Source organism: Macrobrachium nipponense, chromosome 42 (assembly GCF_015104395.2).
Source record: "Macrobrachium nipponense isolate FS-2020 chromosome 42, ASM1510439v2, whole genome shotgun sequence".
Classification (NCBI taxonomy): Eukaryota; Metazoa; Arthropoda; class Malacostraca; order Decapoda; family Palaemonidae; genus Macrobrachium; species Macrobrachium nipponense.
Genome location: NC_061103.1, coordinates 36,673,868 through 36,678,867, shown reverse-complemented (window position 1 = coordinate 36,678,867; position 5,000 = coordinate 36,673,868). Strand labels below are relative to the sequence as shown.

General features: G+C 32.5%; 1 pseudogene; it reads left to right on the top strand.

The window, feature by feature from the left end:
- Positions 1 to 5,000, top strand: part of LOC135213121 (uncharacterized) — an 11,877-nt pseudogene that overhangs the window by 4,875 nt on the left and 2,002 nt on the right.

Below are 5,000 nucleotides of genomic sequence, written 5' to 3'. Positions count from 1 at the left end.
TATTCTACAAAATTGGTGTCTTTCCTCTAGGATAAACTGGGCAACCCACAGACAACGGTTTATCTGAGGGACGCTCCTCTGGAGCTCTCTTGTTGGAATATGAAAGGGTTCATTTTCTATCTCGTCCATTCAGCCAACCAGTAAACTATTTCTCACACTATCTCGAACAGATAATGAAACATTATTTTTCTTGTTGTTCATTGCCTTATTATTAAACTGTGCCCTTATATCCCTCAAAAACAGGTCAACAAAGGCATGGCGGAGGCTGGGAAAGTTGCAAAGATCGTGGGAGAAGACATTTTCGAATCAGTTTCCTCGCTGGTGAAGAATCACCTCAAGCAGTTGCCTAAGAAAGGAGAATCAACAATATCATCTTCCTCCTCCCTCCTCCTCTCCTCTCCTCCTCCTCCTCCTCCTCCTCCTCCTCCTCCTCCATCCCTCTTCCTACCTCTTCTCCTTCTCACCCTACCTCCTAGAAAAACGAGATCATGAGAAGAGAGGGGATTGTTGATGGGGTACTCAGGATGGTGGGTATTGACCCGTCTCAAATTGGACTGATGGCACTCAACATCCTTATCTTCTTGGCTGAGATGGTGAGTTTTTATTTTAGACTATATTTGCATACACATTTCATATATATGCGGTATATATATATATATATATATATATATATATATATATATATATATATAATATATATATATACTAGTGTCAATTAACTTCAAAATTGTTAGTTACATAAAATGGTAACAGTGGTGGGAGAGTTGTAGAATGGAAATCACCAGGAATTAGTCAAGGCTGACCACTCTTTGTAAGGTATGTCTGAATAATAATAGATTCGAGGAGGTTGATTCATAAATATGGCAGATAGTAGGATGAGCGGTAAGTTATATCACAGAGAAGCTTAAGCCGGATAAGTGGCAGGATATATGAAAAACATTATGAAAAGGCTACACTGAGAGTGTATGAAAGACCTGTTGAGCCCATTCTCCTTTATGGAAGTAGAGTGTGGATGTTAAATGTCAGCGTAGCATCAGAAGAATTAAAAGGATAGAAAATGTGGAGGTCTGCAGATGTGGTTAAAAAGTTGAGATGGTCAGGTCGTATGGAAAGATAGAGAAAGAACATATGGCTAATTTCACAGTGACTTTACAGCATTGACAACCAATAAAAAAAACAGTAAAATAAAAAAGATATCCTAGTCCACATCACAGCTGGCAGACAACAGAGGCTATCAAACCCATTTCAAGCAGATGTTGGTGATTTGAAACTAGCGGGGTTTGATTCTGACGAGTCTAACATAAGATAATAAATCAGTTGTAAAATATTTACCAAACAAACATACACGTAGAAAACAAACATATACACAAACATCTGCATAAACGCACAAACAAACAAGATGATGGTCATGTTTACAAAGTAGTTTGAGCTTAAAATCTAAAAACCATGAAACACCGGGTTATGTTTGCATGTTAAATAAGTCTCGAACATTGTCTATTTTGCAATGAGAACAAATGCAGTTATTCTATGGACGTTTGGGCATTCAGCATTTAATGTGATTGATCAAGGTCACTCCAAGAGGGCAGAGGTCATTGACTTCCACACTTCCACTTCCAAGGTCCTTCTTTGAGGTCAGAGGTCAAATAGAAATTTTCTTTTTCTTGCAGATAACATCATCACTCATTGGAGAAAGCCTCAACGAGATAGACGGTCCAGAAAGGAGAGGAAATGGGGAATCTGTCCTATCTTGGATTATGACCAATAATCCTCAGAAGGTAACAATTCAATTCCTCAGTAATTTAATAAAAAAAATAATTGTAAAAAATCTTCGTTAAGCTAACAAAAATTAATAAAAAAAATCCTCACTAATTTTACAAAAATTAATAAAAAAAAAATTCTCATTAATTTAACAAAAATGGATTTTAAAAATTCCTCAGTAATTTAACAAAAAACTAATAAAAAAGTTCCTCAGTAATTTAACAAAAATTAATCAAAAATTCCTCAGCAAATTAAGAAAAATTTATAAAAATTCCTCTGTAATTTAACAATAATTTATCAAAAATTCCTCAGTAATTTAACAAAAATTAAAAAAAATTCCTCAGTAATTTAACAAAAGCAAAAAAAAAAAATTCTTCAGTAATTTAACAGAAATTTATAAAAAAATTCCTCAGTAATTAAAACAAAATTAATAAAAAAAATTCCTTAGTAATTTACCAAAAATTAATACAAAAGATTCCTTAGTAATTAAAACAAAATTAATACAAAAGATTCCTTAGTAATTAAAACAAAATTAATTAAAAATTCCTCAGTAATTTACCAAAAATGAATACAAAAGATTCCTTAGTAATTAAACAAATATTAACCAGAAATTCATATTTTATTTTAAAAATGTTACTTTGGGAATACAGAGGAGGGTGGAAAAGATACTTAACTATTAGAATTTTGACTGTTTTGCAGGATGGCGCAAAGTAAATAATAAAAAAAGGTTTGAAAAATAACAAACAAAAAATTATTAGAATCACAATAACTAAGAAAACTCCGAAATCACGAGAGAGAGAGAGAGAGAGAGAGAGAGAGAGAGAGAGAGAGAGAGAGAGAGAGATCATCCAGTCATCAAAATCATCATCAAAATCATTATGATCATCATTTTCATCATCATCTTTTGTAAGACAAATTACCTTGCCTGGGTGGGTGGGTTAGGGGACGCGTTCATTCGCCCGAAAGAGCCATAACAGCTAACAGCTGTCTCGCATGACGTTCCGTGTCTGCTCGAAAGGTGAACGTAACGGGAGTTCCTTCGGCAGATGTTGCACCTCAGAGGTCCTAAAAGACCTTCCTTCACATCCCACCCCACCCCCCTTCCCCAAATTACTTCTACCGCCCCCCAACAAACAAACAGACAACTGAACAAGCGTACACAAACAGTAAATTCTTCGCCATCACCACAGAAACACATACACATACACACAAACAGGGGGAGCATTTCCTATGACCTAATTAGCATAAGCGGACTCCAGAGATGCGAATAGTTTGGATATTTATTTTCGTATGAGGCTAATAAAATCGTAATATTATTAACACAAAAATAATGGCATACACGAAATAAGGGTGAAACGTTATTAAATAATGATTAAATCAATATTCGAAGCATTTGAGATTATAAATAAATACATACATACATACATATATATTTACATGGTCTTAAACACAACTACAAGCAGTCAAAAGATTTTAATTGCTCGCTGCTAAAAGGTTGATGACATTGCAAAATGACACAGTTAGCTTAATTTACCCTGACTCACTCGGTTAATGACTTTTTCAGATGAATGCAAAACGGTAAATGATTTTGCGTTATGCCTGAACCACGAATCTTGCAGTTAATAACCCCAGGGCCTTTCGTAATTAACATCAAATTGAATATAAAGTTGAAGGAACAGTGATATGATGTGGGTTTCATTATATGAGATGATAATGAAGCCTTAATTTATAAAGTTATTCGTGAATATGATGAAGAAGTTAGGGTGAGTTTATTCTCTCTCTCTCTCTCTCTCTCTCTCTCTCTCTCTCTCTCTCTCTCTCTCTCTCTCCAATATCTTATTTTCCAACCCCTAGTATATCTCTCTAGATTTATCTTATTCTTTGCAACTCCTTAAGAAATCTACCTGTATTTCAAGACATCTCTCTCTCTCTCTCTCTCTCTCTCTCTCTCTCTCTCTCTCTCTCTCTCTCCAATAATAATAATAATAATAATAATAGACATTAGAGAAGATACAGTAATAATAATAAGAAAATACTGTATTAACGATTTTGTAGCGGAGATCACCATCTACAATCCCGTTGTAGTCTCTGGATATATATTAAATACAACCAGAATAATATATATATATATATATATATATATATAATATATATATATATATATATATATATATATATATATTTACAAATAATAATAATAATAATAATAATAATAATAATATAATAATAATAATAATAATAATAATAATAATAATAATAATAATAATAATAATAATAATAATAATAATAATAATAATAATAATAATAATAATAATAATAATAATAATAATAATATTTTTCCCTTTCCCAGCAACTTGATGCCATGCTTAAGGAAGCCCAGGACCCTTCCCTCCCACGACACATCATCGAAAAACTCGTGGCTTCCACAGGAGACAACACGGCCTGCGTGCAGCTCCTGGTGTGCAAGATGTCCCCAGTGATCTGGGGTATCCAAGGGTCCGTCAGGGACTACGCCCAAGGGGCAGGGCAATGGGTGTCTGGGACGCCCAGAAAGGGGGAGTGTTTCAGGTGGGTGTACCTGTGTTCACTGAATAAAGGTTTAGTATGTTTATTGATATCATTTAGCAACACTTATGAGTATTTTGACTTTTATTCATTTGTTATAAATATTATTACTTATAATGATTTATTCTTAATATTGTTACACGTAGTTATTTATTCTGAATATTAGTACTTATTTTGTTTATCATAATAAATATTGTTACCTTATTTATTATAAGTATTGTTACTTATACTACTTATTTATTCTAAATATTGTTACACACACACACACACACACACACACACCACACACACACATATATATATATAATATATATATATATATATATTATTTATTTTTAAATACTGTTACTTATTTTCATTTATCATAAGTATGTTTGCTTACATTTATTCATGCTTTAAAGGACATGCCAGTGTACTTATAATTACGTGTATGCATTGTTCTAAGTGACCTAATTAGTTACTTTAAATGACAAGGTTACATTCCCTAGTCACGTGGCCATTCTTTAGTTATAGTATATTTAAGTTTATGCTATATACTATGCTTGATTATTAAGTGTCAGTATTTTCCATATAATCAGAAATAATATTAATTAATATTAAGTCACATGAAAAAAAATTATTTGTGTTAGTGATATCTAAAACAGTTTTATTTGACGAGAATAAATCTAAATATTATT